This window comes from Triturus cristatus, chromosome 6, assembly GCF_964204655.1.
Source record: "Triturus cristatus chromosome 6, aTriCri1.1, whole genome shotgun sequence".
NCBI lineage: Eukaryota > Metazoa > Chordata > Amphibia > Caudata > Salamandridae > Triturus > Triturus cristatus.
The window spans coordinates 1,799,747,269-1,799,771,545 of NC_140589.1; the positions used below are offsets into that span (position 1 = coordinate 1,799,747,269).

At 44.4% G+C, this 24,277-nt stretch overlaps 1 protein-coding gene across 2 annotated transcripts in view; it reads right to left on the reverse strand.

The window, feature by feature from the left end:
- LOC146822033 (uncharacterized) overlaps positions 1–24,277 on the reverse strand; it is a 274,413-nt gene that overhangs the window by 72,834 nt on the left and 177,302 nt on the right. The window lies entirely within an intron of this gene.

The following is a 24,277-nucleotide window of genomic DNA, read 5'->3' on the forward strand; positions in this document are numbered from 1 at the left end:
CGATAAGGGGTAAGTCAACTTCCCTCTCTAGGCTGGTTCATGCGTATCGTTGATAATCAGGGTAGTCATACTGTGCGGTCTGGTACAGCTGTCGTGTCGTGGTTTGTGTGGCAGCAGCAGGCAACGCTGGTGCGGCTGGCACAAACTGTATAGATTGTTGTGGAGCTGGCATGGCCTGTGCATGCTGCGGTGCTCCTTGTTCATTCTGATCCTGTCTAAGTGGCCGTGGTCTTTCTTTTGTAATACCTGTGGCGATATTACGCTTCAGAACTGGGCAATCGTGTATGTAATGTCCTGGCTGTTTACAATAGTTGCATGTCCCTTTTACAGGTCCTGCTGAATCCCCGGAATGTGTCGTACCCTTTTTATGTCCTTCAGCTGGAACTGTCTGGGAGACTAGCATTTTCATTTTCGTGTCTTTCATGCGTCTTTGTTCATGATCTTGTTCCTCTCTAATTCTATTGTGATGATACTGTAACATTTGTAACATTTGTGATGGGGTGTTACCTTGCCAGGTACTCTCGAATTTTAATACTCTATTCTTCACTTGGGGCAAGGAATTTTCAACTAATTTTGTCACAAACAGATGTGGGTATGACTCGCTACTTGCTTTTATACCACTATTTATACCAAAACATTTTTCGAATCGTGCATAGAAATCACTAGTGTCTTCATCTTGCTTTTGTTTACAGGCTGAAATTGCACCCCAGTCTTCCTTTTTCGTGGTTAATAAGCGTGGCAGTACCTGTACTAGTAAACCTGGTAGTGCTTTAGTTTTGTCCCCAAGCCCCGAACCTGGACCTCGGGCCTTTTCTTCATTTTCTAATGCTGTCCAATCTATCTTTTGGTCTCCCACCTCCCACTCTTTTTCCTTGAGTTTTTCATAAATGCCAGCAGGCATTAATACCTTTAATATTGTCATAATGTCGGGATAGGTATACTCTCCCATGAGTAACATGTCTTTAATTTCTCGGTGGAAACCCGCTGGGTCTTTGTCATGACTGGGTACCACTTTCTTCATTTCTAACAATTCTATTTTCGATATGGGCGTATATACATATACACGTTTAAACTCATTGTCCTCGCCTTTTATTGGGTGTACTTCTCGTAAGGGATTCTGTCTGTCCATGTAATACGTGGTTCTTTCCTTAATGGGCAGTGAGACATGTTCTGGGCATATAAAAAGAATGTACTGCTTTCTTGATTCTAGTATTTCTTTAATTAGCTTAGTACCTGAACCTCTCCATCTATTCGTGAGTAATTCAGTCAATATGTCAGGTAAGGGACCAGGATCTGAATGTTGGCTTTTATATAGTATAAGAAGTTGTTGAATCATATAAATCCCAGCTAAATGCTGTTCATCTGGGGTGAGATTCAAAAATGTGTGTGCTACTGTATCATCATCATACTTTCCGGGACTGTCAACCCAATGAACGGCTGACCTGGCTAATTCTTGTTCATCCATAGAATCGAGAAAATGATAACCCCTTCGTTCTCGCAGTAATTTGTCAGTGGTTTGGAACGAATGCTCGGGGGACCTTATATTTATTATAGGTGTTTGAAAATTCCTGTTATTTTCTAGACATATCGGACGTATCGGGTCAGTAAGACATCTAGTACTATTACAAGATCTTCCTCTACCTACATAGGCTATGGTTTCTGACTGTCCTGTGGGCAGTCCTGATCCTTCCTCCTCCTCATTTTGTTCAAACTGGTCTACCGCTAATCTTTCTTCGTGTAGACGTTCTATTTCTTTACGGATCTTTCTGCACATGGCTATTATACAGTTTTGCTTATCATGTCTCCCTTCTGATATATTCTGGCTCCATCTGGTAAGAATTTGCATTGCTTCCGGGTCTACCCCCGGTCGGTCTTGATTTCTGATCACACAATTTATAAGGAAACGTAACAGTTCCCCCTGTATCTCCACTTTCTGGTATTCCATAGCTCTGTTAATACATTCAGAATCTCGCCCTGTTTGGACAAAATGATATATATTATCTAGATGCATAGTCATTCCTGGTAACTTCCCTAAATACACCGCGGCTCGTCTGATACGTAATGATGCCAGGATCATTTCGTCCTCTTTGCCGGGCACAGGGTCATATCTACAATCTATAAGAAGTTCCTTAAGTGTGCGGGCATTTATGAGTTTGGGGGTACGTGAATGTGCAGATTCTTGAAAAGTAAGTTTATTTATTCTGGGTGGCGTAGAAAAAATATTGGTAGCACCTCCCGTAGCCCCATCTGGGGTATCGGGCGTGAAAGGATTCGTTGAACGCGATACAGCAACTATAGGTGTAGACACAGCTATAGAAGTAGCTGTAGGAACAGATGTAGAACCAGATGTGCTTGCCGGAACTTGTGTCGGAATTTGTTGCTGTAGAGATACAGATACTGGATCTCGGTGTTGAACCTCTCTGGCAGGTGGTCTATGTGGGGCGGAATTAGCGTACTCGGGAGCTGCGTCATCTAAATATGAGGAAAGAAAAACATCTTCTGCGGTTCTAGGATGCCCCTTAGGATGTACTTTTATTGGAAATAATGGGGGTGGCAAGTCTTTTGGTATCCCCGCAGTAGCCTTAGGTAATCCCTCGGCCAGAAGGGGATACATACCCTTCATAAGGGCATGTCTTTGTCTGTCTACTTGTTCTGATTTCACTCGTGCACCTTCTTCAATTAATAGATTTTCTCGGACTTCATTTGAATTCTCTTTACTCTTCTCTTCCTGTCTACGTGCTTTTTCTGTACGTCTATACGATTCTTTACGCCATAATTCAATGGCGTCTTTCTGTGATTGTCTAGCTTTCTTTTTCCATAATTCTTCCTCTACTTTCACGATGCACTCTGCATCCCAGGTCCCATCTGCGGGCCACCTCTGACTTTCTGGTAATTCCTTAGTGTAGTCTACCCATAAATCAAGAAATAATATAGCGTCTAAGCCGTGTTTATGATACATGAAGTACCCTGGAGTGTCCCTAGGAGGAATAGGAACAGCTTCTTCGAGTACCCCTTTTCTAGTTGTGATCTGTCTTAATTTCGAAAAGAGCGGCATATTGAGAACTGATCTGATACTTGATCTTGAACAAACTTAATACAGTAATCACAATAATGAACAGTCATTCATACCACAATATGCAGAACGTACTAAAAACATTTAACATTTAACACTCCTGAGCAACAATGATGATACGATCTAAGGAAACTTAATTACTGAACATAATACTCGGCATTAACTGAATTATTCTGAATTTATATACTAGATATACTAGATGTACTGCTAAACAGTACAGATACACTGCTAAAACAGTGCAGACCGGATTTGTGTACCCAAACCCGTCTGGACCGGCACAACTTATGTGCACGCCAGAACGCCTCCCCAGTAATGGTACTCACCGGGTAGCTCGGAACGGAAGGCCTCGGAACGGAACTGAACTGAACTTGAACCGGACTGGACTCGACTCGAACACTTCGGAAACTGGACTCGACTCGGGACTTCGGAAACTGGTGGGCCTCTGTATACCTCGGATCTTGCTCTCTCAGCTAGGCTCTGGTCGGGATACTTCGCACTTCTCACCGCCTCGTCTGGGTGTTGATCGCAGCCTCAGTTACCCCCGCTCGGCAGGAGGGAGATACAGGAAATCCTGCTGGTACGCGTTGTTGTCCGTCCAGCTGTGGCAGGAGACCGGGCCTGCAACGCACCGCCGGCGCGTGAGATGAGAAAGAGTCCCTATTCGGGCGCCATTCATGTGGTAAATAATTTAATTACCGGGACTTAATTTGATACAGAAACATAATAAATTAGCTCAGTAAATAAGAGGCAGAATCCGTGGTATTAGAGGTTCGGAATGGGCTTTATTCCAATGGTCGATTATAATCGGTTGCTCCAGGTTCCATCACCACGAAGGTTCAGGAAGTGAAGTACATACATTATTGATAATTATTCACTTTTATACAATAGGCATTACAGTGAAGCCAATGCAAGAGGCGTAACAATTGATAGCAAAGATAACATTTTACATGCGTAGCTAAAGGAGGCGTAATTGGGTGTAACAAGGAAACGTCATTGGTTGTGATGTCACATATGGGTGGACCTATGAAATAATTTCGCAATGTCAGCAGAAATACTTGGCAGAGATGCGCGCACAGCAGCATGACGTGTGATTGACGTGCAACTAGGGGGTGAAGGGGACTTGACATTTAGCTCTACATGTGGCGACAGAAGTCTGGAGGGTCAAGTCAACCTAATCCCAAATCATATCTAACATCCTATGTTTAAAGAACTATGTTTATCCAAAAGAGAGGTCTCTTAGAGTAGAATCTTATTCTATACTGACTATACTGACTGTTAGTGCGTGTACAAGCGTCTAAGTGTCTACACTAGATGCGAGGGCAGGAATCTTCCATAGTAACAGGGCTATGAATTACTTGCATGAAGACAGAGAAGCCGGGCCTTTGCTCGGTAGCTGGCAGAATGTTTACTTAAACTACTAGACAGGAATGCATTGGATAGGGACGGAGGAGATAATCTTGAAGGTGAAATACAGTTCTTGGCAGGCGACGGGCTGATGTCAGGCATCGTGAGCCGCGCAGGGAATGAGACAAAGTTCATGGTCACAGATGCAGACTCAGACTGGAGCTTCAGAGGAAGAAAGAAGGAAAAGCTTGATGACAGAATCAGGGCCTACTTGCCTGGACTGAAAAATAGCATAAGTGAACCATATAAAGGCGGTGGCCTTTTGTACTTAGGAATGGAATATCCGGCTCATTCATGGCGGATCTAAAAGAGGACATGTTAACGGTGGACGCACATGTATTTGCGTCTTCATAACTGGAACTGGAGGGAACATACATGTACTTGTAACATGCACATAGAACCGTTGGGGTCCAAGATAGGGGACATAACTGACCAGGAAAATCCATATTTCCACAGTAGCACAATGTTGTTTGGGAATCAAATGTGTAACCATTAAAAATTAAAACATAATATTGCAATCTTCTTTCATATACATGATATACTTTGGCTTGGGAGAATTTGGCTGTGATTATCTGAAAAAGCAAGATTTTAATTGATAGCAAATTATGTACATTTCTCAAAATAGACAAGCTGATCACAGGGGAGAAAATAATTGAATTTTTAAAACATATCCATAAATATATGAGACTCGGAGTGTGCACCTAGATACAATGCAACTGAGTGCTGAAAAGACACTTATCAATACTAAGAAAAATATAGTAGACAGAGACGAAAGAAAGCTTGCGCTTTGTAGTGGGAGAAATAAATCAGAGAGGGAGAACGACAAGAGATGCAAACCGCTTGAGTGAAGGGGATGCAGGGATAAGGTTGATGACCAGAAGTTTGTCACTCAATGCTAGGGACATAAGCATGCTGGCTAAAGAGATACATGTGTGTGCTGTCTCCAGAGGGCACCGGTAATCAGGTGGTTAGATGGTAAATGTCAGTTTTTGAGTAACAGTGGTCTGTTGGGAAACTCCTGCCATCCCTAGGAATGGTCAGTTGTGTGTGCCCTTCACAATCTATGATGATACACATGCATTATTTGACCCAGTTTTACAAAGTTTAAATCCAAGGGAGAACCCACCACACCAACTAATGCAGTGCAATTTCGGGCAGGTAATTATAGACTACTTGCAAATTACATCAGCAACCCTTCATGTTTCATCATGGGTAAACAGCCGCCACTGACTATGCCACCGTTTGAGGACTGACGATGTCCGACAGTTGTATACCACGGGACACAGCCACACAGTGTGAAAAAGACCCAATTGCCAGAGACCCAGGGATTAAGAGTAAAGAATATACCAGAACTATTTGTCCAGATTAAACAATTCCTTGAAAGGTGGTCGCTAATCGCTATTCTCGCGATCTCATGATGTTGATCGTAGAGACAGCCAAAGAGGTAATACAACAACTAGCCTCAGAAATTTCAGAACTAGAAAGTAAAATTAAAGGCACTTTGGCTGTGGAAGATGCTAAAAAGAAATTGGACGATATAGATAGAGATCTCCATTCCTATACAGAATAGCTTACAAAGAGAAAAATTGTTAAGTTAAAAAAAGATATACGCTTCTTCAGTAAGGAAAATACTTACCTTTATTTAAGCGATAATTACTATGTTCAATCTGAATCTACTATCAATGAACAACCTGCACGTAGACAATACAATCGAAAAGTTACAACTTTTTCTGACACCTCGGATTCCAATGAAGAGGACCCTAATTATCAATTTGACCAACATGGCAATCACTATAACTCACGACCCCAACAAGCACCTCAACCTTTTTTAGGGAAGACGCTTTACCAGGAGGGGTAAATACCCCCTACGCAATACCAGCCACGATGCAGGGGAAATGAACAGATGGACCACAACCAGTACCTTGTGACATGAAATGCACAGTACTGGAGGGAATAAATAAGATCCCCATTTTTAACCTCAGCACATCTAACCTTTCATCAGCTACACATTCCTTACTTGCTAAACGTCTATCTTATGTTCCCCATTCAGGTTTGAACAAATTTGAATTGTTCACTGATCTGATGGCCTTTTTTCGTAAAGTCAGTCTTAAAGCCTTCTTTTCCAAAGAGGATAATAGAGTGACACAAAGCAATATGTCGGGCTTAGCTCCTACATCATCTTTCACTCCTGCCTTGGACCAACGCCCCCCAGAAATAGCTGGTTTTGAACAAGTGGTATATGAAAAAATTGTACCAGCCAAAAGGTCTTGCCTTTGGGACCTTATAAGTGTTTAGTTATCCAGCCCAATATCCTTGGTGCAACAACATCAACTGTTGCATGGCTAAACACTTATAAGGTCCTAAGTTTCTATTTTGTTTTTTATATTTCTTATGTTAGATTAATTGAATTGGTGATATGTATTTATTCACAGAGCGTATTAATATAGATCGACAAATAATTGATCACAAAGCATTGCCCTTTGGTGTTAAACTGGAGAGAGTTAATATTCGTTCTCTGGTCAGGTCCACAATAAGTAACCAGGAGACCTGGGATCAGATCCTTGATTCCCCACTTCATCAATCTGTGTGATCTTCGATGAAGTGCTTTATTGTACTGTGTCTTGTTATCACTATGAGGCAAATCTGAGAGCACCTTGAAGTAATACAGTTCAGAATATTTGTTGTATAAAAACCTCACATACAATGGTTTAATAGACAATAATGTTGATGTATATATAATGACAATATTGTCCATATGATAACTCGTGCCTATGACAGACAAACATCTCTTGCGACACTCGTGGTCAAATCGTTAGGGCTTTAAGTATGGGAATTCTTAAATGTTTCTGAGTCCATGTTTAAAAGGTGTTACTGTCAGTGGATGCCATGGAGCTGATATCTAGTACAAAAGTGGAATACACGCGTTCATTTATTTTTTCAATTTGACGGTCTTTATTATAATTTCACCGGACATTTGCTGTGTCATATACATGTGAAATATTTGAACGGCTCGGCTCTTGCTTTTGGCTCCTAGATCCTCGTGACACAGCTGGCCTGGCCCGGCCCGGCTCGGCTCTCCCTATGGAGCTGCAGGCTTGTCACCCCTATACGTCATTGCGCCACACGGGGCACCACTGAGACGCACACAGCACCAGAGCGTCCCGCACAGCCCAGGTCACCAAGATGCAACGCGCTAAAGGTGACTGACTTCATATATTGTAAGTTGTCACTGAAAGCTGCGCACGAGTTGTTTGCACAAGAGGGTTTATGCACACCATTCTGTGATAATGTCCCCCGTGAGGCACGTACACAATGAATGTGAGAAATATGGTAACTGTTAAAAGAGCCGATTCCCAACTAACAGAGGCGATAGTGGGAATTTAGGAGTAACGTAATTTGACAGACTTGAAAATTCAACCAAGATGTGAAAAATAGAGTTGTGCTTTTTATCACAAGAGGGGGGCGTGTGTATAGAGGGGTTTTCTGCTGGGTGCAATACCACATTAGTGCACAGGCTATTTTACCGGCTTGGCCAGTATTTTAATGGCCCCGCTGGAACAAAACTTAAGAAAATCACCCAAAGTCGGTATTTGTTTTCCTTATCCGTAGACACTAAAACAGTAATTATAAGAAGAAAGCACTTTAGCAGGTGTCTTTCTGAATGAACCCTGGCGGATAATTAACGTAAAGAATGACACAAAGGCCAAGTTATAAATGAAAACAGACAAGTTTTTTTTAAAGTTCCTAAGTATCACGTCGGCCTTTGCAGAAACTTAAAATGTAAACCACAGGCCAGTTTTTCTCCAGGTACGGTGGCGACCCTAGCTGAAATAGAAAGGGTAGTGTTAATAAAGCGGCACTCCTGTGCTTGCATACAAGACAAAAATGCTATTGCTGCACGGATCGGAAAACGTCAGCCCTTAAAGTGAAGCAGGCAGCAGGAGTCTAGGAATGCGAGCATGCACCAATTAACAACACGTACTGAAAAAAGTACGCGGCCACAAAAGTGAAAGCGCAACAAATGAGGAATGCGAGCATGCACCACTTAACAAAAGGTACTGAAAAAGTTTGCGGCCGCAAAAGTGAAAGCCCAACAAATGGCACCCTGCGCGCCGCTGCTCGCACCCGCAAGGTGGATGCCTGGCATGCACGAGCTGCTGAAAAGAGATGACCGATTTCAAAAGCTCATCTCCCACAGCACCACATGCGCGCTGCGTAGGCGAGACCTAAAAATTGTCTCAGCCACCAAGCATGTACCCAAAACCCCATACAACCTAAATAAAGATGAATATCAAGCCATGATCGAACTAAATACGACCCCTTCTATCACTATCAAAAACTGTGATAAGGGGGGTGGCATAGTAGTCCTTGATACTTCTACATATGTTTTGAACATGAAAAAGATGTTGCTTCATCAACGAATTACACATGACCCTACTAAAACCACCAGCAAAAAGATACACAAACTGACACATTCGGCTTTTAAAGATAACTACATATGTGAAAAAGAGCTGATATACCTAAATGTACAGAGTCCTAAAAAGGCCAGTATTTACTGTGTGCCTAAGATAAACAAAAATGAAACCGATCCACTGTACCGATCCATCGTGACTACCATTGGTTCTGTCACAGAACCATTATCGAAATACATCGATGCTATTCTTCCCCGACATGTTCCAACTATACCTTCGTATGTCCAAGACACCAAGACACCAGAGACATCATCAACCGCATAGAAGATAACATCTTCTATGTGAGTGCTAACACATTAGTTACCTTGGATATAGAAGTGCTTTACAGCAACATCCCCATACAAGTAGCATTAGAAGCTGTGAATTCGTTCATGATGGATAAAAACATCCAATGCTCCAGGATTTTCATCATATCATCATATGATCATATCATCATTCATATGCAAAATAGTATTGGAAGACAATGTTTTCGAATTTAATGGCAACTTCTACAAGCAGATCAAGGGTGTAAGCATGGGGGCTCTTGTGCCCCACGGTAGCGAATATATACATGGCCAAATTCGAATGAAGATTCATCTATAACGAAATAGCGGCATTTTCATATGGATCGACACGTTTGATAATCTGGCTACAGTCCTTAAATGGCTGAATCCATGTGACAGCAATATCCATTTCACAGGTAATTTCAGCAATACTCATGTCGAATTTCTAGACATTATTATTAAAGACGTTGAAGGTATATAAGGTGTAGATCTTTACACAAAACCTACAGCACGTAACATGCTGCTTCATTACACCAATTTCCATTCTCCTGCCCAAAAAAATAGCATCCCCTTTGGGCAATTCCTCTGTCTCCGACGGAATTGTACAAGCATTAAAGATTTTGACTCCAAAGCGCTCATCATAAAAGAGAAGTTCTTTACATGGGGCTACCCCAGAAAACTTGTAAGGGACTCCATGAAAAGAGCAAGATTCTATGATAGACAGCATTTGCTGAAAAACAGCATAATTAAAACCAACGACTACACTGTTTTTGTGACCAGACACACTATGGTAAACGAGAGGATCAGACAAGCTGTTTGCTCCAGCTGGCATATTCTTACCATCAACAGACCGTCTTTTGACAAATTTCCTAAACCTCTATTCGCTTATCGGCAGAATAGTAACTTGAAAGATCATGTCGTCCACTCTAGAATGAAAAATATTACTATGGACACCCAAATATCAGTAGACAGTCTTAGAGCTGTCACAGGTAATTTCCGCTGTAATACATCCAAAGCATGCCCCCAAGCAATAGAAACTTCAGAATTGCGATTTGAAAACCATGTTATTAAATCTACATGTTTGAATAATTGCAAAACAAAAGATATTATCTGTTTGCTGCTATGTCCCTGTAATTTAGATTATGTTGGGGAAACGTCAAGAACCATGAATACACGACTCACTGAGCATAGATCTGCGGTTAGGACAAAGAAAATAACAGCCCCCATAGTGCAACATTATCTAGACAACATCCACACCCCAGAAGAAATACGTTGGTTTATACTAGAAAAAATATGTAATAAACCAGGTATTAACAACGAGGCTACGAAAAAACGTAGAGAGGTCTATTGGATCTTTTTGCTGGGTACTGCCCATCAGGGACTCAACCACCCAGTTGGTACAACATTTCTGCGAACAGCAACACCACTACAGAGCACTTAAGTGGGTTGTGCTGGAAAGGGTGGTGGGGGAGACAAACAGTCTGGAGAAGGTACTAGCAAAAAAAGAAGCCCGCTGGATTTTTTCTGAAAAGGCAGACCTTTATGGGTTGAATGATCAGATTGAGTGGAACAAAATAAGTAGATAACTCTTTTTGTTGACAGTTTTTGTTCTTACGTATGGCTTCAAAATAGACTGCCTTATCTCCTATGCCTCAGTGTTATTGTACAAACGAGTTTCAGTTCCAAATGAGTCTCACGGATTAATATGATCTAATGTCCTTGAGCTGGAAAAATATATAATCCTTTGATATATAACAGCAGTATTGGTGATAGCTAGTCTGCTTGATGATCTGTCCAGTATGAGGTGTGTAAGTGTATGCATTAGAAGTGCCAGTGTGCATCTATTGATTGCTAAATATGCCAGCCGTGATATGAACCGACATGGGTGGGATAGCTGCCAGTCTTTTTGACACCGCTACTCTAGCGTTTTGAATATTCAGCTGGGTTATAATCATACCATGTAACGATAATCCTTGATGGAAATTTTTAGATGCAGGACTATTCTTATGATGTTTAAACGGCAGGTGCACGTAAATGAGTAAAACATCAATGGGACCCCGATATGTCATTCTTAATTAAATAATGGAAATTATATATCTAGATCGGGAGTCTGGGTGAAATTGGCTGCGAGTGCATTGGATTATATATAGGGTTCCCGGTTTTATGGTATTTCCGTCTGTAATTATCCATATTTATTTTTTGCTAATTTTATCTGTATTTATCCATATTTATTTTGAGTTTTGTGGAAAAAGTCAGCTGAAATTAGTATATTACCACATTTATTTAACCTGTAAACATGCACTCATACTTGAATGCCTACTAGGTTTTAATGCTGTAACACCTTCAGAAGATAAATCAATGCACTTATAAGAAAATACGCAAATTACAGTATCAACCTTGTGCATATCGACTGCTGTTAAAGCTTCTTTACTAAAAGTCCTTTCTTTTTAGCCCCTTTACATATCAACCCACACAGCTATTGGCCTGGCAGTCATGGCAGACAGTATTTAGAATTACTCAAACAGCAGCCCAATTTCCATTTTTATCCACATTTTTAAATAAATATAGACAAAACATAAATGTCTTCTGTCTGTATTTATCTGTAAAAATCAGTAAAAACGGAAAACAGGGAGCCTTAATTATATACAAACTGAACGCGTTCGGTACTGAGGGCTTGGAACTTCAAAATGGCGCTGACTCACGCCCGTCGCTTTCTCAGTACAGGCAGAGGTCAGAGGTGGCGCACATGATACGCCCCACCTCGGTTGCGGGATTTTAAACCGTGATAGCTCTTCCGCACTCGCACGCCGGGATGAGATAACGCAAGACGGGCGTGGAGCTGCGGTAAGAGGGGGAGCACTGAGTAATGTGCGGTGTATTGTTACAACTGTTGTATGGTTACTGGACCATGTCTTGCCGCTTGACAGATACTGAGGAAGGCACATGTATGCGTGGCCAAGATGAGCGCGTGGATATTAGCACACCTATCGTGATTGGGTTTCATAGTCAACCCGCTTAACGTTGGGAATAGTAGGCAATCCATACTTAATGACTATGCAAAGCGCGGGAGGGTGCATTGTGTGAATGCCGGTAGTTATGCGTGTAAAAGATATGCTTGTTTCCACAGATAAATAATTTTAAGCAACAGATGTGCTGTCTTCAAAAGGGATGAAGTGTAAGAAGTACACACCTCATAACATCGTGTCAGCTGGTACGTGGGCCCGTGGCTCCCTCTTGGTAAAAATAAATCATGACGCCTTTTGAAATACAGTATCTGGGGCTATGCCTCTATCTGTGTTTTTAAGTCAGTAACTGCTCTGAAGGAGGTGGTAAATGGTGATTTTAACCAAAGGAATTGTTTCTATGTTTGTGTGTCTGTCAGTCACTCGACGTATACAGTCAGATGTCCAGTGAGGTGAATCCTGACCTCGAAGCCCTGACGAATTTGCCATAAAGAAATACAGGCAATTAAACATGTTGGCCTACTTAGAACGGGTATATAACATGCTGTGTTTTTAATATCGAGCAAGCTCATGACTTGGGATTAAAGGGTCAAATTGTGTATGTGAGTCTTAGCTCATTTTTTATTTGTCTGGGACACTTTTGTCTCATGCATTTCACGGGGTCTTTTCTTCTTTCTTTTTCTTATTAGTGATTTCTTCACTAAGTACACCTCCACACATTTTATTTTACTGGACACTATATATCTCTTTACTTTACATGAGAAAGTTGCCGATGATGATAAATACGCGGGCAAGCTGGTGAGAATCTGCCATTAGCTCCTCTGGCGTTACGCACATGAGGTACTTTCTCTTTTTCACACACATTTTTGGTGGGACACACATTCTAATTTGTATGTGTTGTTGTGAGTGTTCTGACACACACTTGTTTCCTTTTTAAGATGATATAATTCAAAATAATCTTTATTTCGGTCATAGACCATAAAAGATAAGCAGTCCATAAAAACAAGAAATTATTAAATTACATAAAAAGTGAGTACAATAAAGATTAGATTGATTGCAAGTTATTTCATTAAAACAATAGGTAAAAGATTAAAAGGTTAAGATATCATAAAAACAATACATTATACCGGCAAATTCGACAATAAAAGGGAGCTTCTCCTTCGCCACACAGCATACCAGAAGCGTGATAGCGAAAAAACTATAGGTAATGCTGTGTCTGTCTTCAGAATTCTGTAGGCAACTTTACAATGTATGGTCCCCAAATTCCTACAGAGTTGACGAAGCCAACGTTTTCTGATAGTTTTGTATGTGGGGCAAAAAAAGAGAACGTGTAGATCAGTTTCGCTAGGGGCTCCACAGGTTGGACAGTCGAGAGGATTATTTGTCGACCACTTCCCTGTGAAGGCTCTCAAAGGCAATGTTCCATACCTGAATTGCATATATAGTTTTCTAGAGGCATTAGGCTCCATCAGGTCTAGGACTGGCTCTATTTTGAAATCTTCTTTGATATTAAAAAAGTCCAAGGTCAATGAGCCTAATTTATTATTGGTTAGCATCGTGTTTTTGTTATTTATCCAAAATGCATTTGCCAATTCAGCTCTAGAAAGTGTAGGGGCATGTGTTTCAGGATGGTGCCATAGTTCAGGAAACCCTAATCTAATAAGCTCCCTTTTAATATAGAGAAGCCACGGTATGTTATCTATACCACGAGGGGTCATTAACGATTTTAAATCGTTTTGATAATCCACTAGCTCTGGAGTTGCCCACAGCCTGCGCCAATACAGTAGTGGCCTTAAAGCAATTTCGTCTTGGATAGACCTTACTCCCAAGTCCATTCTAAGTGGAATGAGGGGAGTGCTGGGTGGTAAGGACAGTATTGACCTTAAGAACGAGTTTTCTGATCTCCCAATGTCTCCAGTTGAGCAGTGCCCCCATAGTTCAACCCCATAGAGAGATGCAGCCCGTGCTTGTACTTTGTATATCTCAATGGTGGGTGCTATCGGTTTTGAGATGGAAGCTCTATATATTTTAAGGATCCCACCGCAGGTCTGCGTGAGTCGCAATTTAGCTTTTGCTAGCTGGGGACCCCATTCCATCCTGTCCGAAAGCGTGACACCAAGATATTCAAAGACTGAAACCCTATCCAGTGCAACACCATTGAGAGAAGGGTTTGGACCGTTGTTTTTAGGCGGGTTGCATATCATAAATTTTGTTTTTGAGGAATTAACCTCAAGGCCTCTCTGGGAACAAAAATCAGAGAAACTATCGAGGGCACGTTGAATCCCCATGGGGGATTTAGATACCAGGAGGGTATCATCAGCAAACATTAGTGCAACCACCTGCTCGTTGTTAAGTTTGGGGGCATCGATGTCCTTAACTCCCCTCAGGTGGGCCACTAATGCATTAGTATAGAGAGAAAATAGGGTTGGGGCCAGGACGCATCCCTGTCTTACTCCACGGTTGACCGGGAACTTTGGAGTCAATTTGCCCCACTTGCCACACCTGACTTGAGCAAAGTTGTCATTATGTAGCCGTTTTATAATCCCCAAAAGGCAGGCAGGCATCCCCATCTCAGCCAAGACCGCCCACAAAGTTTGCCAGGGGACTAAGTCAAAAGCTGCTTTGAGATCGACGAAGATAAGGTAGAGGCTGCCACCCTCTACCCTCACGGTTTTCCAATAAAGAAGTTGTAATCGGAAAAGTTGGTCCACCGTGGATATCTTCTCTCTAAATCCAGCCTGGTAAGGGGTTAGTATTCGTTTTTCGTCCATCCAGGCTTGTACTCGATCTAGAATGATACGTGCAAAGAGCTTCTGACTAGCGTCAATTAGGCTGATCGGGCGGTAGTTGCTAGGCAAGAGGGGGGAGCCCTTCTTGAAAACCGCGACTATCTCTGCGCCTGCCCAGGTGTTCGGAATGGGGGCACCATGAAGAATGGCATTGAAGAGTAAGCAAAGGTATGTTATCCACACCTCAGGTTTATGCTTGTAAAGGTCCCCAGGAATCTTGTCAAGGCCGGGAGCCTTTCCTACTGGAAGTCTGTTCACGGCCTTTTCTACCTCCCTGGGGCTTATACTAACAATGGCTTCGTTAATCGCATCAGGGGGGGGATGGAGCCTCAGTAGTGGATGCCAACGGAGCATACAAACTCTGGAAGTGATCAACCCATTGACTCGATGCAATGTTGGGGTCATCGGCTATACAGCCATCCTTTGATTCTGATCTGACAATTAGCCAAAATTCTCTCATGTCCTTTTTAATGAGTGCTCTTTTAATGTCCTCCCATTTATCATATTCCCAGTTCTGCTTTGCCACTTTTACAGTTTGCTTGTAATTAATTCTACTCATAGCGACCGCTTTCCTATCGCCAGATTTTAATGTGGCCAATAGGGCTAGTTTTGCCTCTCTGCATTCGTGGTTAAACCAGGAGAGTGCAATTGCGGTTCTCTTTTTCCTAGAGATCAAAGGATTTAGGTAGTTTCCCAATATGTTGACTAGCCCAGTGTGGATTTCGGACACATGATTTTTCCTGATATCATTGTCCTGATCTAAGATTTGGCACATTTGTGCAAGGGCATTACATGTGGCCGAGTAGATAAGGCTGATTTTATCAGGGGATTTAAGAATCAGCATCCACTTAAGGCGTCTTCTGTCGCCGGAGAGATGTAAGGGTCGGGGCGTACCACTATTTTGCGTGGGATTGTTTTCCCTCACTACAGTAAGGTCGAGGATCAGCGCATTGTGGTCACTATCATGTCGAGGGTGGATCGTGAAATCTATAACCCTTGTCCACATTTTGGCCTCAACCATAATATAATCAATTCGCGAAGTTTGGCCTGGGCGATTAAAAGTATGTTTACCCTCAAGGTCCGACAAGGAGCGCCCGTTGCAGGCTCTGAGTGAGTTAGATAATGTTAGGGAGTTAATTTGCAGGGCTAGTGATGTCCAAGCCTTGACAGGTGGAATTAGAAGGGCCGGTATGGACCATTGTTCATCTTCCTCCCTAGTAATTGGGTCAATGAGCCCCGGTAGGGGCTCAAATTGACAATTGAAATCGCCTGCAACAATCAAGGTGCCCTTATCTTTTACGGATTGGATACATTTATCCAATAAATCTAGTGTAGGCGATTCACTGCCTGACTTGGTAGGACGGGAGTAAACATTAACCAAGGTAATGACCGAACCTGAGGGAAACGTAAGCTGAAGACATTGGAGATCAAGTGATTGCGTGGCGATTTCAGAGATTACACAGCCCAAATGTGACCCTATAAAAATGGACAGCCCACCAGATGGTCTTCCTCTAGGACCCGAAAGTGCTAGAATATTGGTTGTAAAAAAACCTTTTATTCTAAGTTCTTCTTTTGCCCAGGTCTCCTGCAGCAGACAAACGTCATGCTGTTTAATGAAAGAGTTCCAGTCGGGGCAAGTAAGTTTATTTACAGTGCCCGCGACGTTCCAAGATAGTACTTTTAATTGGTTGTTTGGATGGGGATTGTTTCTTTCAGATCGTGAGGCAATAGGCGAAGAAAGAGAGGGGTGGATTATCTCCTCACTTAATGTGGGTCTAGAGGGGATATATTCAATAAGAACAATACTATTTTGAGAGGTGGGATGAGCAATAATATCACTTTTAGAAGGGCTGGAGGAACCCCTGGCAATTATATCAGTATCAGCTAAATCTTCCAGTCAATCGACGTCCTCTAACGAAGCAAATCGATTGTATACGGGGACTCCAAATTGTTGGTTATTCAAGTTGGTACTATGTGGTACATTTTGGTGAAACCCGGTGTCTGGAAAAATAGAGTCAATTCGATAGGGGTCTGAGTTCCTAAGTGCCAGAGGATAGAAAAATTTGAGGGGGGATGCATTAATTGAGGTGTGGTGTCCAAATGATAGTGTTGGGTGGTCAAGGATCTTTTGATTAGTCTGCGGACGTCTAAAATTTATGACCACGCAATCCCCCCTAAGATTTTTCTCCGTTGGTCCTATCCATGCAACCCTTCTCACCATCAGAATCTCATTAGCCATCTTGTAGGGAAACTGTTTATATCTTGCCAGCCAGAAAAGGACTTTATTGCGCAAATCAAGGTGGTTTTCTTTAGAACCTTCACTTAATTCGGGGACACCAGTCAATACGGTCACGTAAGGGGATGCAGCTGGAGGAAGATTGATCGTTAGAGAATTAGTTACAATGGTTCCATTCTTATTTACCTCATGTTTTTTGCGAGTTGTAGTAGCAGTGGCTAGGGACTCATTGGTATTGGTGGTCTGAATTGAAAGGTTTTGGTTATCAGGAAGGGAAGGAGATTTTCTAATACCAGTAAATGTGGGGGGTCCTTCTGTTGATGAGCGAAGTTGGGTTGCCTTTAGTTGCCCAGTCTTACGTTGGACAGCCACTGGGACTAGTGATAAAGGCTGGGGTGTAAATGGACCAGTATTTTGCACAGTCGAAGTACTTGGCTTGGGATTACCAAGAGTATCGATATGTACTTTCGAAAGGCTTTGCATTAGTTTTAAAATAGGGGTCATCTCTTCCTTTATAATAGTCCTACATTGATCAATAATGTTAGTCACCACTAGATGCACCCAAGTAGGGTATAACGTATCCTGAGAGGGTGGTAATATAGTAGAAGTAGCAGGAGTTTGGGTGGTGGAACATGTTGTTACCTTACAGGAGCTCCCCTTGGTCTTCCTAGTTTTTTTTCCAGCATTAATAACTTTCCTTTTTCCTTTGGTCTTCGGGGGTATAGATATAGAGCCTTCACTAACCATAGGAGAAGTTATTGGGTCTTGTACAGTTACAATCAATGGGGAACGAGCCTGGCTATTGCATGTATCAGTCAAATCTTGAACAGTATGGTGGGCAGGCGACCCCAGAACTGAAAGGTCAGGTGTTAGTGAGAGGCGACGCTCAGTTAGTTCAATTTCCGTGGTGACCACGCCAATTGCTTTCTGGAGCATTAAGTCGATAGCAGTTGGAAGCTTAGCCCCAGTGTCTCTAGGAGTGGCTTGTTGTTTGGGAGCACATGCACGTGCCCCTTGAACATGCTTTTGTAATGTAGATTTAGGTGGCATTGTAAATCGTGTGACACCCACGCCCCCCAATCACTTGGACAACACGGTAATAGTTCCCCACAGTACCTTGTAACCTTCGTGTGGGAAGGATAATGCTGGATGTCAGTGGTATGGCCCGTCCCGGCCTCCTCTGGCCCCGGACGGCCACAGACGGCCCGCCCTCTGCCCGGGCTCAGCCCGGCGCCGCCCGCGCGCGTCCCGCGACACGGTGGGAGCCTCGTCCTATGTAGCGCCTCCGGGCGCCTTGTCCGGCGGATGTGGGCGTGGCGGCGAGGGATGCTGGGGCCTGTAGTTTCCCCCAACTGCGGCCTCAGGTGGTTGGAGGCGGCGGGGGAAGCTCGCGGAAAAGAGTGTGCAGGTTACTGTCGTGGGCCCAGGTGGATGCGGCGCTATGTCCGCGCTGTCTCGCTTCACTGGGTCGACCACCTCGCTCCACCGAGGGAGCCTCGTCCTATGTAGCGCCTCCGGGCGCCTTGTCCGGCGGATGTGGGCGTGGCGGCGAGGGATGCTGGGGCCTGTAGTTTCCCCCAACTGCGGCCTCAGGTGGTTGGAGGCGGCGGGGGAAGCTCGCGGAAAAGAGTGTGCAGGCTACTGTCGTGGGCCCAGGTGGATGCGGCGCTATGTCCGCGCTGTCTCGCTTCACTGGGTTGACCCCCTCGCTCCACCGAGGGAGCCTCGTCCTATGTAGCGCCTCCGGGCGCCTTGTCCGGCGGATGTGGGCGTGGCGGCGAGGGATGCTGGGGCCTGTAGTTTCCCCCAACTGCGGCCTCAGGTGGTTGGAGGCGGCGGGGGAAGCTCACGGAAAAGAGTGTGCAGGCTACTGTCGTGGGCCCAGGTGGATGCGGCGCTATGTCCGCGCTGTCTCGCTTCACTGGGTTGACCCCCTCGCTCCACCGAGGGAGCCTCGTCCTATGTAGCACCTCCGGGCGCCTTGTCCGGCGGATGTGGGCGTGGCGGCGAGGGATGCTGGGGCCTGTAGTTTCCCCCAACTGCGGCCTCAGGTGGTTGGAGGCGGCGGGGGAAGCTCGTGGAAAAGAGTGTGCAGGTTACTGTCGTGGGCCCAGGTGGATGCGGCGCTATGTCCGCGCTGTCTCGCTTCACTGGGTTGACCCCCTCGCTCCACCGAGGGAGCCTCGTCCTATGTAGCACCTCCGGGCGCCTTGTCCGGCGGATGTGGGCGTGGCGGCGAGGGATGCTGGGGCCTGTAGTTTCCCCCAACTGCGGCCTCAGGTGGTTGGAGGCGGCGGGGGAAGCTCGCGGAAAAGAGTGTGCAGGTTACTGTCATGGGCCCAGGTGGATGCGGCGCTATGTCCGCGCTGTCTCGCTTCACTGGGTTGACCCCCTCGCTCCACCGAGGGAGCCTCGTCCTATGTAGCGCCTCCGGGCGCCTTGTCCGGCGGATGTGGGCGTGGCGGCGAGGGATGCTGGGGCCTGTAGTTTCCCCCAACTGCGGCCTCAGGTGGTTGGAGGCGGCGGGGGAAGCTCGCGGAAAAGAGTGTGCAGGCTACTGTCGTGGGCCCAGGTGGATGCGGCGCTATGTCCGCGCTGTCTCGCTTCACTGGGTTGACATATATACAAATATAATACTTTCCTCTGTACGTGTCGCTCCGATCTCGGCTTCTTGGGAGTCTGTCCTGGGGCGGGACCGGGACCGGAGCAAGGCCCTCCCTGAATCATGTGAGAACTGAAGCAGCGCCTCCTTGTGCCTGCCCCGCTGGCTTCAGTGCTCCTCAGTCTCATGGCCCTCTCCTCACGGCCTCAGTGCTCCAAACTTCACTGGTGTTTGCCCTCAGTACTCCTTTCACCCTTCGTGCCTCACAGGGACAGTGCCACCTCTAGGGACAGTGCCGCCTCACGGAACAGTGCCGCTTCACAGCTTCGGCTCCAAAACGAACAACATGGAAGGAAGTCCAGACATTTCATTTTACAACTCACGTCAGAGCTCTCAAGTTTCCATATTTATAAGCGAGTAGCTCACGAGGTCCAGTTTATTTTTTTTTTGCATTGTGGGAACTTGCAGCTGTGTTTCGCTAATTATAAAATCAGAACTAAGCACCAACACAGAATTAAACAAGCATTTGCAATGCAATGGGACTCACATTTACGCAAGACCTATTGCATCACGGACAACATGGAGAGGGCACGGACAACGGGAGTGCGGGCGGTGGGAGCGCGGAGAAGGCACAGACAACGGGAGTGCGGGCGGGGAGGAGGTGAGAAGGCAGGGAAAAAAATAGTGCTGGCAGTCTAAATAACACGTAACACTCGAAGTAAAGGGGCCAGTAGCCATGGGAGGGTACAAATGACGACCTGGCCATAATAAGGAGGAACTAACAAGCCTCATAATCAATAAGTGGCCAGCATTACGAAGGACATAGACACAAGCCAATGAAAAGTATGGGCGGGATATTGGCAGGGCTTATCTCCTGTACTGAACTACCCCAGATCTTCCCTAGAGGAACGTTTGCGCGCTGACTTTAGGCTCGACCTAAAAATGAGGCGCACTTCATCTACTAAATGTGGCATGCTTGTCATTTAGCGTGGACATGTCATTAGAAGCCCTGCCCATGACAGGGCAGGCCTTCCAATGCGCTGTGTGTCAGGTTGAAAACAAGGATGGCCGGGAAGGGTGGGGGATGTCGTGTAGCAAAATGGAGAGGTAGTGGGTGGGAGGTGAAAGCAGCAAACGTTTTGTTTAGTCAAGTGAAGCCCAAAACAAAACCAACACCACATAACGCAAAAAATATACCTTGGACGGATGAAAGAGAGTAAAGCCAGTAGAAAGCAACAGGAGCCGATACCGACGCACATATTTATCTGCTTTAACAAACAATTGAAAACAAGCAGGCACCGTGCATAAAAAAGAAAGGCACGTAACCTCCTGTAGCAGCCGCCATGCTGAAAGATGAAGAGCAGCGGCCGTGAAGCGGGCGCCGTGCTGAACAAGGTAAATGAAACACAAAGGCTTGTGTGTAGTGTTCTTTCAGAATTAAAAATATAGTTCCTGAGCCAGTAACAGGACAAGTAGAAGGCTAAAAGTAATGGGGTGCTGCTCAGTGGGAGTGAACAACCAATGAAAAGGAGGGACAAATAGGAAAAATTAACTACTTGGAAGCAAGGATTTTTAAAGGACACTATAATGAACAAATAAAAAGCAATAGGCGGGCTGTAAGCTCACAAAGTATATACAACATGTCTCAGAGAGACAATGCAGTCTAGGCTGCAACTAAAATCAGCTCAAGAAATCAAAACAAAATAAAAAAATTATATTTCATGCCTGATGAAATTGCCCTACCATGCAACAGACGATTCCATCCTCTACAAATGCACTGAAATGATTATTGCGTTCTTAATTGGCTTCAATGCTTAATTTGTGCCAGTGGCTTCCGGTGCTCTACACCAACACTTAATTGGCAACACCAGCACTTATGGGACTGTTTGTTTTATTTAGAGATTAGCACAACAACAGTTGTTTATTAATTGAATATACATGTAAAATGGCAACTACCTGCCACCCAAGACATTCTTCCAGCTTTAGGGGCCTGGAATAGTCTGAGTTGTCACACTAGTAGGAGTGTGATGTTAGTAGGTGTGTTTGTACTGTCACCAGCAGCACTGCCTGGGGCAATGGGTGGTGCAAGCTGCAACGGCCTCCTGACGACGGCCCTTAAACTTTTTTTTTTTTATAAAAAGTAAAGCACTGGTTGACTTCATTGTCATCATGTATTTAGATTCAGCAATTTACATATATTTTACAAAAGCAAACAGCAGCTGCGTCTCAGTGCAATTAAAATAAATTCTAATTTGATCATAGCAAGTCCTAATTTTTCATCTCCGAAATGGAGATTTATGCCCAACTTCTTTTTTCAAAATGCTTTTCAAGGCACCTAGGGATTGACCTTTATTCTTACGCTCCTTCAGTCCTAGCTCCTTCATGGCTGTTCTTGAGGCTCAAAGACACCCGTTGCACTTGTCTCCTTTGGAGATTATTTATTTGCATAGAATGAACTCCAGTACGAGCTGGGCCTGCACTGTTGATTATTTCAAATGTAATTTGCTAACTATGCCAAGTCTAACCAAGGAGAAATCATGGCCAAGAAGGACTCACTACCATACCAGATGGCTGGTGAAAAGTTGCACAAATTTAAAAAACAGGTCTTAACAAGCATTGGCATAGCCAATAGGTCTCTCCTTTGGGACTTTATAAGTATTTAGTTATGCAACACGTTGGGATTGTAGACAAGCAGAAAAAAGGCACGGAAGAGGGTGGCCCTCCCATGAACAGCCTTTCTGCAGTTTGTGTTACACGCCATGATCATTCAACCTCTGGCCTCTCAGATGAGTCTACCCACAGTAGTAACCGGGAGCATTCTGCCTGCGTTTAAACATGCTGTCTCTTGGCAGCCGATTGGCAGTGATATCCCAGCGCCAAGAAACCTTCTGGGTGACATACGTCGCTTTTTACAAGTCGCTCTAAGGTTAGGACTGCACTGCTCTCCACTGGGTACGAGGCAGCGAGCGCTCACTCACGCCCACGAGACAAGGAGACAAATGTTGACGCGTTTCATTCAGTGGTGTATGTGACCTTTGAACCACAGCCCCTACAACACACCCCTTCACGCCCACCAAGGCGCTTCCTGCCCAGAGACGCAACTAATACTGCCCCAGTCACAGAGACGGGGGTCCTGAGCCGCCTGTCGTGACTTGGGACCTTGGGTCAGTGGGCATGCTGTCAGAAGAGAATTAGCAAACATTGTGTGATAGAAGGTTTTCTATATTCTACAACAAGGTGAGAGGGGTGTCTAAAAATATAAACACAGAGAGTTAATACCTCAAGAAAAGGTGTAAGGAAATCAGGCGGGAAAAGGAAAAAATAAAAAGATTTTTTTCTTCCTTTGTTTGATGAACCACGTTGTCCTCTTTACCTTGAAAAAGTCCTAAAATGTTTTTTTCGCTGCTGGTCCTTTAAGCACTTCTCAAGTCCCTCAGGCCAGGATGCACAAGGCAGTGTCCAATATGTTCTGGTTAATATACGTTACGTGTTTGCGAAGAGGCGGCAGCGCCTCGTGAGACCTCAGATGTACACAGTGATTCTGCAGAGCCAAGTCATTCCTCGCTTTTCAATTCTCACGGGCATCGCTCCGTCAACAAACGAGGTGCCTCTTACTGGCAAAATGAATATTTTATAAGCCCATGGCATATTACCCATTAAGAAAATACATAGCAACAACACTGTAACAAAGAATAGTTTTCAAGCGCACAATAATGCATTGCGGCGCTCTCTGTGTCTTTGCATATGCCCCCCGTTTACGTTATATTACATCAGACACCGAAGGTTGGTAATGGAAAGTATAGAGCTGAACTGAAAATATGCAACCCGGGGAGGGTGGGGCAGCGGGCTGGTGGTGACACGACATAGGAGGGGGTACAAACAGTGGGGCAAAAAGTAACGACAGGGGCCAGCAGAAGCAAAAACAAGCGCGCCCGCGAAAGCGAGCGTGTTTGTTTACTTTGGAACATGAGTAGAGATCCTGATAAGGAAAGTATACACAATGCGAGTCCTGCTCGCTCCCTAGGCCAGGGGAGTTAACCTGAAAAGAAAAGGCGGCACATACTGCCGTTTTTGGCCAATTGCGTGCTTTCATTTCTTGAAAGCCACACGCAAAGGCCAATTAATGTAACAACCACATGCACGAGCTTTCTCAAAGCTTTCGGAATGTGTGGAGTGATTACACGAGGCCCTCTCCTACAGCTGCGCTAGGCGAGACCTAAAAAGGGCGAAGAGAGAATACTGCTTTTGGTTTCCAGTTTGCTAAATGATGTAGATGTGTACCTCTCTCATGCCCCCAAACACTCAGATATTTATACACTCAGATATTTATACAATGTGGTTCTGACAATGCATTCACTCCTAAACAACAAATGGCCTGTATTCACTGATTCACTGAGGAAAGCACATGCATTTGGAGGGAGAGGTCAGATATACTATTATTACTGAAATGTGGAGGGAAAAGTCAGATGTACTAT